Here is an 11992-nt window from a genome sequence, read left to right on the forward strand (position 1 = left end):
AAGGGACTAAGTTGTGAATCAAAGCTTTTAGCCAAAGGTCCCAAGACAAAACCAGATTCAGATACAATAGGTTTGCCTGGAGGAGGTCTTTGTTGCTTATGAATCTTAGTTAACATATATAAACTAGGAACCCTTGAAAAATAATGGATCAAAAATGAAGAAATGTATCCCAGCAAAAGACCTTAAAAAAACAACAAGTGCTTTTATAAATCTGAAAATATGTTCCATGTGATCAATAGACCTGTAATATGTGATATCTCTTAATGGCCTTTTTTTACATTTTTATGTGATCCTTGGTGTCTGGAATGACCACTGCTCCCCCTTTGTCTGCTGGCTGGTTAGCAATAGACCTGTCCTGAATTAAATAATCCGTTATCCTATATGCAAGAGCCCCAGACACACTTGGGACCCCATTTGTGGGCCTGCAGGAGCAGGGAGGAGAGCAACACAGGTGTCCTAGGCTTCTGGGTCTGTTGGCATGGCTGGGTGGCATTCCTTGAGCCTCTGCAGGCCTGTGGCAGCATGGCCAGGGTCGGGGCTCACAATGGTGGACCATGGGTTGGGGGTCTTCCCTCTGGTCTGCTCGACTAAAAGAAAGCCTCGCTGTAATGCTGGGCTCAGTTGGCCTCATGGCTTTCCCGACCCATCCCTCCTTTTATTTCGCAGTTATGTGTATGTATTTTACTTCAGGTGTTGTCGGCACAGTGCATTGTTGTGTTATTCTTTGCTTTCACAGCTGTGCTCTGGCAGTATCAGCATGGGACAGGGTCCAATTTTGGGGGAAACACAGCCTGTGTGCCTGTTTTCCCCATCTATGAGGATCCCCTTAAGGGATTTTGGGGTGAGAGCTTGCAGGGCACATGCCCAGCTCAAGAGCTGTCAGGATATTCGCAAGTGGCAGGGGTAACCACACAGTGGCTTCTGCCCAAGTGGAATCCCGCATTCTGTCACCCCACAATATCCTCCAGTGGGTGGTCTGTTGATAGGCTGGCCGATGGGTTGGCCGATGCCAGGATCCGTTGCCCTCATGCTGCCCCAAGGCTCTGTCAGCTGTAACTAATTAAAAGTGTGGCCATTTTACTCCAACAAAGTGTCTGTCATCTTGGTTGTATTATGGCTTTGCCTGGATTCGAATGGGGTGGAGGGGAAGAGGACGAGCTCTTCTCTCCTCCCCCCGCCACTTTAAAACTGGGAGCTGTGTTATGCTTGGCTTTTCCAAAGGCCATGAGTAGACCTGTCCCCTCATTTGAGAGGCTTGGTTTTCCCCAAAGAGCCTGATTTTACACCTTAGGAAAGGGGAAGGACAAGAACAGAGGGTCTGTTCATGTATGTTATGTGCCATCAAGTTGCTTCTGACTTATTATCAATTACCTCCAAAACGTCCTCTCATTATAAGCCCTGCTCAGGTTATACAAACTGAGGGCTGAGGCTTTCTCTATTGAATCAATCCATCTCATGGTGGGTCTTCCTCTTTTCCTACTGTCTTCAATGTTTCCTAGCGTTATTGTCTTTTCTAGTGGGTCTTTTCCATTGACTAAAGTACAATAGCTTCAGTGTAGTCATTTTAGCTTCAGCATAATTACCAGATAAAGCTTTTCTTGGGCTGTACTTTATCAGACTGCAAAGGAGCATGAGGTGTTTGGTGTTTCCCATGTCAAAATTGTGTGCTGTATTTTTAAAAAATGTCCGAAAAGGCTAGGCTGAAAAACGTTCTCCTTGGTTTGGGTTTTTATGTGTGCAGAGAGGTTGAGGGAATATTCAAACATTATAGATAGTTAAAATAATGTAAAAGCGTAATTATTCATTAACAGTTCATAGAGGTCAACATAATTCTATCATTTAAAAGAACTGTTGATTATATATGTTGTTTTTATATAATATATGGGGGGCATCATTTTGTACTTTTGCCCACCCCCCCTTCAAAAATATAGATCTAGCCCTGGTAAGCCTCACTGATTTTAAGGATATTGGTCAAAATAGTGCGTTTAGTAACCTCCCGTTGAATGAAGCATATTCCACTGAAATCAGCAGAATATAGTGCTGACACACAAAATCCTTCTTTAATATACAAGGACTCTTCTTGAGCAGGCACTTGCATGGACAAATGAAGCAGGCAATAATAAGAATTCCCATGGCATCAATCCCCATGCTCATGGAAGCAATGTTTCCACAGGCTGCAACGAAGGGAACTGCTGCCAGCCATATGTACAATCATTTGTCCATGCAAATGTGTTCTTAGGGAACACCAGTATTGCTTATGTGCACAAAAAAATAAATGAAGGAAAAATAATAACCAAAGTACTGTATGAGCAGTCTCTCACTTTTGTGTAAATGGGTTGAGGACTGAATTACATATTATTGCATGATTTTGTCAAGCAGATCAAAGAAAGTCAGTGGAGCTATTTTGCATGATTTTTAATGATACTCTTTGTGTTTTACTGAGTATATCATTCCACAAACACCTGAATGAACTATATTTCTGGGGAAATATCTCCATATATCTTTTACTCCTAATGCTCAATATGGTATTTTTAGATTCGAGTCCAGGAGCACCTTAGGAACCAACAAGATTTTCAGAATATAAACTTTTGAGAGTCAAAGCTCCCTTTATCAGATATATTTTTTGTGACGGAACAGGTACAATTGTCTTTGTAGCTACATGTTATATTTCCCCCCAAGTCTTCCCAGAGTCTGTACAAACAAGTATGCGTTGCAAGCTCCATGTCAGAAACTTAATCCTAGGCATGCACTGAAGCATGGGCCCAATTCACATTGGAACCACAACCCTCAGGAAGAGGGGGCTTAATGTGTGCCAGGAGTCTGCTGTTTACTCTACTGGGAGGAAAATAGCAGCCCTGCGCCATTTCAGGTTGGGCAAATGGCATGGGAGAGGCTTAAGTCCACTCTCCTGCATGCTGTGGTCTCAATCCAAAGTGAGCCTTTGCATTAAGTCCCCAGAGTGGAACTCACAATACAGCTCGTAGAACCTCTTTCAAATGCCCAAAGCCTAGATACACATTTTCATGTGAGGTGGAATTATTTCTTTTGTTTAGATTCTATTTTTACCGTAATAACAAAGCCAAGTGAGAAATCCAGTGAACAAAAAATGTCTTCACTGGATTTCTCACTTGGCCTTGTTCTTTAATTAACGCTTAATGGCTGTGCTACAGCACAGGAGGAGGGAAGTGCTCACGGTGGAGAATCCGTGGGAACCAAGACTGACTAGGTGATGATTTGAAGTTTTCCCAGATATTACCTTGAGGTTTTGCCAGCTTTGCCTTGGCATTTCCCAAGTCTTGGGAGGCTGCTCCTCAGTTAGTTAGACTCCCTATAGAGATGAAACCAACAAGGGCTTCTCTGATCCTGGACTTGAGACTTTTTGGGACAGGTTTGCTATATGATAGTATACTCCAAATAGTTACAAAAAATTAAAAGCAGGGCAACAGTTAAGGGAAGTTAGAGGATTGTGTCTTTTTTCATTTGTCACACTGCATACTGCTGTGTTCCACATAATAAAACCAAAAATGCTGTCTGGCAGATGACATACTTTTATGAGCAACATACTGTTGCAGTCTTGGGGTTGAAAAATGCAACATCCTTCAGTAGTGCAGATCTGGATGATGCCCCCACACACAAAATGAACAGAGTGCCTGGAAAGCCTCTAGGGATATGCTTTTTTTCCCTTTAAAATATTTTAAATATGTTATTTTAGAAGTAAACTGCATGGGTTAAAATCAATTACTGAATGAATAAATGAAAACTTCAAATCAACACATTTATACTTCATGCCTTTACTTCACGCCTTTCTCTGCAGTGGGGACCCTGCAATTGTTACATTGCTTTCCTGTCCTCCATTTTATCCTCACAACAACCCTTTGAGGTAGGTTAGGCCAACAGTGTGTAGCTGCCCCAAAGTCACCCAGCAAGCTTCTATGGCAGAGCTGGGATTCAAAACCTCAGGCACTCAAATCCTAGTCTGACACTCTCACCACTATACCATGGTTCTCACATGGAGAAGACTGGGAGAAAGACTGATCTTGAATGCCTCTGGCTACTCACTGAGCAAGAATAAAACCACCACACCCAAAGTCAGTTTAACAAAGTGGATTTATCTGTGCAACAGGTATGAAATGTCCTTCCTAGCTCTTCACCAATGTGATGACACACCAAGAGAAATTACGCCACATATGAGTATGGTAATTGGCAATGAAGGAATGTATATGGTTGCATCAATTCTTTTTCTTCATCAAAAACATGCAAGTCCGTACTAAGTCAAGGCATGTTAAGAGGAGGTTGCTTTATGCTTAGGGATAGAAGAAAAGTTGGGTTTTATTTGCTGACTTTTTCTATCTTTTTAAGGAGAATCAAAGCGGCTTATAATCGCCTTTCCTTCCTCTCCCCACAACAGACACCTTGTAATGTAGGTGGGGCTGAGAGAGTTCAAAGAACTGTGACTAGCTCAAGGTCACCCAACTGGCTTCATGTGTAAGAGTAAGAAAACCAACCCGGTTCTTCAGATTACAGTCCACTGCTCCTAACCATTGCACCACTCTAGTTCTCAAATGTATGGTGCTTGAAATCAAACAGTGCCCTATATTTTGAGAGATGCACATTGTATATTGTGCTTCACGGCTATATAGATCACAAACATGCCATTAATAGCAACCTATTTTGGAGAATAACTGTAGTGCATGGTGCTATAGTGTGTAAAGGATGTGAAGATTTTAGAGTATTGGCCTAGGGTTCTTATTATACAGCAGTCAGCAATGATTCACACCACAGCGAGTTTGAAGTGCTGCTATATGTAGCCCATATGCAAACCATTATGAACCAAGATAATCCGCGCAAAATCAAAATGAGCTAGGGAAACCAATTCAGCTTCTATTGGCTTCTGTGGCAGTTTTGCCATTATAAAACATAAATATGTACACTTTATGGGTAAAGAGTGGATTTCAGGACCACCTGCTTAAACCTGTAGATTAGTCAGTCGTAAGCATACAGAGAACTTTAGTATTGATTAAGCAATATTCAGTGAACACCATGTTGTGCTTGTGTATTGTGCCAAATGGTAGTTAGTATTAGTGAGATTATGACAAACATATCAGTTAACTGAAAGTAAATCCTATGGTGTTATAAAGGCCCTTCTTTCTAAGGAAGGATACACTGAAATTGCACTACATAATATACGTAATAAAATAATTATTTCAGAAACAAGTGTGGCCAGTGCTGTCCACATACATTTGTTTTCTATGATAGGGGAGTGCCCCGAGGGGAAAGTTATTAGCTTCCTCCTAGCATATTTTCCAGTGTTGCTACACGTGCATTGCAACATAGGATCACAAGTACAAGAAACATGGGCTCGAGACTTACCTGGAGCCCCAGTTTGCTGGCCCATGCCGGGGATAGCTGGAGAGAGTGCTGGGTGGGGTCAAGGTGAGTCGAACTGTCCAGAGTGGCGGGACAACGTATCCGGCTCCCCTGGGTTCATCCGAATCCTCCCCACGATGGCGGCGGCTGTCTGGGGAACCTGCTGCAGCTGCACAGGCTCCCTGGTGGGAACAACTTTCCCACCTTGCCATTTGCCTCCCTGTACTGGCCCCTATTCAAAGGGGCCAATCAGGGAGAGCCTGGGGAGGGTGGGGGCAGGCTGGCGGCCACGGGCCTATGGACGTTGCTTGGGTCCACCAAACGAATATAATTTGGCCCTTGCTCACCTCTCTGCTTTGGCACTTGCCCGCCTCCCGGCTTGTCCTGCCTTCCCTCCGTCCCTTTATTTGACATTGCTGGTTGTTCTGCTTTGTTTTCGTTCATGTCACAACTTATTGGCGGTGTTTGCATGGGGCCGGATCCAGTTTTGGGGAAAAGCTGGCCTGATTGCCCCTTTTACCCCACTCTGGAGATGCCAATAAAAGATTTTGGGGGAGGCCTGGCAAGGGGACATGCCCAGCTCAGGGGCTGTCAGGGCGGTCTCCTTCCAAGTGGCAGGGGATTCACAGAGCGGCTCTCATCCAAGTGATGTCCTGCATACTGCCATCCCAGGCTACTCCCCAGCAGGCAGGCTGGGAGTAGAAGGTCCTCCCAGGCTATACTCCAGCAGGCAGGTAGAGAGCAGGAGGTACATCATCAGTTGGCAGTTGGGTTGGCTGATGCCCTGGATCCAGCCACGATGGTACACCAATGCCCTTACGCCGTAATCAATAAAGGTTGGGCCATTTTTATCCCAACAATTTGTCTCTGTTCTTATTTGCATGCTAGGGTTTTGTTGTGGGGTTTGGTTCTGTGTAGCTGGCTCCAGCCACTCCCCAGCTAAGCGCTAGGTCAGCAACCATCACTCTGGATAGGCAGTTATTTTTTCTTTTCTTTACAAACAGAAGCAATTTTCCCTTGAGGATATGGTGGTCCCAGAGGTGTATTCATGTGTGTGTGTGTGTGTATGCATAGGGGGAGGACAGCCCATATACTTCAAAGATTTAAAAAAAAAGATTTCACAAAGTGCCACGTTGGTATTATTGATGTGCCAATGATAGTATAAAGGATATACTATAGCAATCTCCTACCATCAAAAGTTCTGAACTTGTGCCAAATTACCAACATCTTTATATTATTGGGATGAAAGAATAAAGGGATGCTTATCTGCAGACGATACTAAATTGGGAGGGGTAGCAAATACAGTAGACGACAGAGCCAGGATACAGGATGATCTTGACAGGCTAGAGAATTGGGCTAAAACTAATAAAAAGCATTTCAACAGAGTTAAATGTATAATTCTGCATTTAGGTAGAAAAAAATCAAATGCATAATTATAGGATGGGGGAGACTTAGCAGTAGAGTGTCCGAAAAGGATCTAGGGGTCTTAATAGACCAAACACTGAACATGAGTCAGCAGTATGATGCGGTAGCTAAAAAGGCAAATGCAATTTTGGGCTGTATCAACAGAATTATAGTTTCTGGATCATGCAAAGTGATGGTATCGCTTTGCACTGGTTAGACCTCATCTACAGTACTGTGTTCAGTTTTGGGCACCACAATTTAAGAAGGATGTAGACAAGCTGGAACATGTCCAGAGGAGGGCAACAAAGATGGTGAGGGGTCTGGAGGCCAAGTCCTATGAGGAAAGGTTGAAGGAGCTGGGTATGTTTAGCCTGGAGAGGAGAAAACTCAGAGGTGATATGATAACCATCTTCAAGTACTTGAAGGCTGTCATATAGAGGATGGTGCCGAGTTATTTTCTGTTGCCCCAGAAGGTCAGACCAGAACTAACGGTTTGAAATTAAATCAAAAGAGTTTCTGGCTAAACATTAGAAGGACTTTCTAACAGAGCGGTTCCTCAGTGGAACAGGCTTCCTTGGGAAGTGGTGGGCTCTCCTTCTTTGGAGGTTTTTAAGCAGAGGCTAGATGGCCATCTGTCAGCAATACTGCAATACCTTAGGCAGATCATGAGAGGGAGGGCAGGAAGGTTTGCATCAGTGTTTGACTCTTGTGGTCCTTTCTTGCATGCCCAGGGTAGTGCTGATCGCCACTTTGGGGTCAGGAAGTAATTTTTACTCCAGGCCAGATTGGCCAGGGATCCTGGAGGGTTGGGGGTTGTTGTTTTTTTGCCATCTTCTAGCCGTGGAGTAGGGGGTAACTGGGAGTTTGGGATGTGGGAGGAAGTTGTGAATTTCCTGAATTGTGCAGGGTTGGACTAGATAACCCTGGTGGTCCCTTCCAACGCTATCATTCTATGATTCTATGATACCAGTGCCGATCAGACATGAATATACAAACCTGTATTGTACCGTTGGCTTCTGTGCAGGTGAATTTCAGTTTGATCAGGTACTCTGGGAGTGCAACAAAATTCCTGGGGGAAAAGGATAGCCAGTGACAATCATGTAACCAAAAAAAGGAAAATGTGTAATCTGTATGCACCCTTAAATGTACTTTGGATTATAATATTACTACACAGAGTTTTGTAGAAGAAAAATCCATTGAGCCTGGGTCTGTGGAAGCTTAGTTAAATGTAATTACTGTTGATTTGTTGACTTGTTACTAATAACTGTATTTAGGTTTGGGATACACAATTATTTGTAACTAGTATTCTGCGCAGCTATGATCTGCAGAATATTTGTGGTGGGAAATGCAAATTTTTTATGAATGCGTTGCTATTCAATGAACATGAAAGTTAACATTACTAAAAAGAAACATTCAAACACTGTTAAATGGTACTACATATTCAAAAGCAGTAAATCCCACTCTGTATTGTGCACTCTGTGATTTAACCTGAAATTAGATAACTTTAAATATTAATTAGTATGCTATACACTATATGCAATGGAACTGTAATACAGGTTTATCATTCAAAATTGGGAGCTAATGGAGGAAACAGGTTGGAAAAGTGCTGGACACAAGCATGACATTGACATGTCCGTTGGACTGTGTCCAGTGTGCTTAAGAGGCTCAGAATTAATAGGACTATCCCCATGATCCTACTCACATTTATCTAGAAGTTATCCCCTTCCTTTTAATATAGTACTACTTAAAATGAAATTATGCTTAACATGTGCTCTGAAGCATATTATTATCATCCTTATTTTCCAGCAAGCTATTAAGGAAAGCACCCAGCATTTTCATAATAAAAAAGTATAAAGTAATGGTATTTCATTTTATATGGGTTGGTCTTAAGAAACGGTCTTTTCTTCAGAAGTTACTCCCATGTAAAATGTCTGCTATTTTAATCTATTTATATTTTTCCAAAAAACTTGCTACATCCTACAAAATTTGCAACTGCCAATGGTTGTGGCCAATACTTTGGAATTAATTTTTGCATGCATGCAATTAGTACTATTCAGTGGAAAATAGTGTGCATAGCCTCTGATAAGATCTGTTAAAGTCTGTACAACCTCTCCAGTTATGCAGTAAATAGAAGAACAGTGCTCAGAGAACATCTTTCTTTTTCATAACATGATCGAAAAATTTGGGGGAACTAAATTCTATGCAAGCAGTTGCTTTGTTGTTTAGTGGGCCTGGTGCTGCTGATATAGTATGGAGTAACTGATTGTAGGACACTGGACAATTATATTTCAATTAATTTAATTAAATACTTGCTAAAGCTATATATAAAGATTTGATTTCATCTGTTCACGATAGTGAATATAGGAGTATGTAACACCTTCCTTTTTAGTATAAATTGTATGATCAATGTAATTTAAACATGCATAATATTAGTACAGCATTTCACGCTTTTGTAGTCTGCATATGGCAATATAATCATCATCGTATAAGCACAGGTGACTGTGTATACAACTAAATTTTCACATTACAATTTCAAAAGAAAATAGTAAATAAAATATTTTAAATTACTGTTTTGGTCCCACAAGTTCAACAGAAAGGCATTATTGATTGTAGTGTGAAGTACAAAATAGATTCATAGCAGTTTAATGCCTTGACCTTTTAGATGTGTAATATTTTAAGAACTCATTGAAAATCTCTTTAATAAAACCAGAGTTCTGGCATAGTCAATGGATGTACATGTAAATGTTACAGGAGAAAAAAACACATTATGAAAGCATAGTAATAGAGATCCATTTTTACAACCAATATAGATAGCACGTATACTTAATTAATCAGAAGCTGCATCCCTTGTACATTAAAAAAGTATTCGTAAAACAGTACAAATAAGGGTAAGTGTCTTGTAAAGAAAATGTCAAAATACCGGTACATGTATAAGTATTCCAGATAACACTGATCCAACAGTGTAAAAACGATGTGAATGACTACACTAAATTCTATACCTAAATTACTATAGAACAGAGTTATGAAAACTTCAAGGCCTCTATTTTCTGTATTTCTCTCTATATAATATTCTTATATTCAGCTGACAAGATTTTAAAAGCTGCTTTGAATAGAGCAAAAATGTTGCCATCTTAATGCATTTTCATTAAAAGCCGCTTTTTAATTAAATGTCCTCCCTAATTTTTAATGCTAGGGAATATTAGAATCAAATGTGTTTTCTTTTACATCATTTTAGCTATCTAAGAAAAAATAAAAGTATAACATATCACCTATTTTTAAAAAATATAACCAATATTCTAAGTATTCTAAGGACAGTCAAGTGAGTAGAGGACTGTGGTAGTTTATGAAGAAGAAAATACAATTTCTCTAAACATTTACATTTGTATATCGTAAATGTATATTGTACATCTATATTTTTCTGCTCCTATCTTAATTCCAGAGCATTCTGCCTAGCCTGAATTACCTTTAAGAGTGCTAGAAACCCTTCAGAAGCTCCAATGTGCAGGAGGATTTTTAAAATAATCGGAGGCTTTTGTTATCTGTTTTACTTATTTAATCTGATCTGATACAGCTTAAGTTTCATCAGAAATTCAACTTTTCTTCTATTCAACACACAGTCAGTCATTCCATATGGGATGTGAAAGGGAGCAGAAAATGTTCCTTGTTGTAAGAGTCATGTTATTATTATTTTGGAAGTAAATATCATGGATTGCAGAAAAACTAACTTCCAAATATAGTGTACTTTTGACTACTACCTGCTCAACTGTATTGTACATGTTATTCTGTTATCTATGCATTTATACTGAGAAAGAGATAACAGATTTGCTGATTAGTTTCAAAGCAAATATGAACAGAATTTCTGACTATCACTCAAAAATTCAGTATTGCATAAGCACATCTGGAAACCAGAATCTCAATGCTATTCTTTCTAAGAACCAGCAACTTGCAAGGTTTCCTTTCTGAAGCACCTCGGCTGCAATACAGTCAAAGGCACACTCTAAATAGTCTCGCAGGCAGTAAAGACAACTTATCTGAGATTGTGATAAAGCAAATGGATTGAACCCATTCCAGATGTGGCATATACAGAGATGATCAAGAATCCAAGCCCTTACCTTTCCACTTGGAGGTTGGCTTCCCAGCTGGCTTGTACTTTGCCTCAACTGCTTGTGCCGTTCTGTGGTCTGCTATGAACACTATGGTCAGAGCACCATACATGACCCCTCACTCTCTCTATATATGTGTGTGCAGAAAGCCACAGCAGCAACAAGTGGCTATTGAGAGCCCTACTTCAGTTTATCAAGCAAGAGTACTCACCAAAGGAGATCCTTCAGGCAAATACTAAATCTGCATTGAAATTAGAGGAATCTTGATGATGCACTTGGAAGAAAAACAGGATCTTATTTATGCCATAGCCAACAAAAATACCCACTGCTATCGCATATAGCATTTATTCTGTTAACCATGTAATATACATTGTCATTTTGACATTCAGACCATTTCTCTTCTTCCATCACCTCCATGCCAATCCAATTCACTTATTCTTAACAGTGATGAAATGGCGTGGGTGGGTAGGGGGTAGGAAAGATTGTTATCCTAGATCCTGTATTTGTGGGATATTTTAAAGCCAGTCAGATTAAGCATTGACAAGATGTTAGCCTTGATAAAGGAAGCCCCACTGGTTTTCTGTCTCCGCGACACAATCAAATCACATAGTTAAGTCTGTGGCTCTCTGGGATTGTTCTGTTTTAACACATAAGGCATGGAAGGCTTGCTACTATGCCTAATTAACTCAAGTTTAACTAATGAGACTGGGGAGAACAGAGGGAAAGAGAGAGAAAGATGGATGGTGAAAATGAAGGGTATTCACAGAAAGAACAGAGATTAACTAAAAAGGGCTCAGTTTCAATTTAAACAGGGGGTCAAATGGCTACAGCAAGACTGCATTGTTGACCAGGGAAAGTTTTTCAACATGTTATCATTTAGATGCAAGTAAAATATTTAGTTATAGCAGGCAGAAACCACCAACACCAGTTTGTAATTAAATTGCAGATTTTGAGGCTGAATATTGCTTTCTTTTCCACATTGTCCCCACTTTGTCCATTTTGTTTCACTTCTACAAATTCCAGCCATTTTGTGTAGGCTGCAGAGGGTCCACATTGGGGATATAATATTGAGTACCATCTATATAGAACTTCCATTTTAAGTGGACAGTCTTAATACT

The 11992-nt window shown here is 40.5% G+C and overlaps 1 protein-coding gene across 2 annotated transcripts in view; it reads right to left on the minus strand.

Moving 5' to 3' along the window:
* The window catches only part of ALDH1A1 (aldehyde dehydrogenase 1 family member A1), a 59777-nt gene extending 48574 nt beyond the window's left edge, over positions 1-11203 (minus strand). Inside the window, exons 1-2 of one of the 2 annotated variants that reach the window (XM_056848115.1) lie at positions 11086-11203; positions 7768-7840 (exon numbers count right to left, since the gene is read on the minus strand). The gene's annotated coding sequence lies outside the window, so the exon portion shown is untranslated. Of the gene's footprint in view, positions 1-7767; positions 7841-10883; positions 10982-11085 lie in introns of those variants that run through there. The other variant, XM_056848114.1, reaches the window with a different exon arrangement.
* Positions 11204-11992: the final 789 nt, after the last annotated feature.

This window comes from Euleptes europaea, chromosome 4 (assembly GCF_029931775.1).
Source record: "Euleptes europaea isolate rEulEur1 chromosome 4, rEulEur1.hap1, whole genome shotgun sequence".
NCBI classification, from domain to species: domain Eukaryota; kingdom Metazoa; phylum Chordata; class Lepidosauria; order Squamata; family Sphaerodactylidae; genus Euleptes; species Euleptes europaea.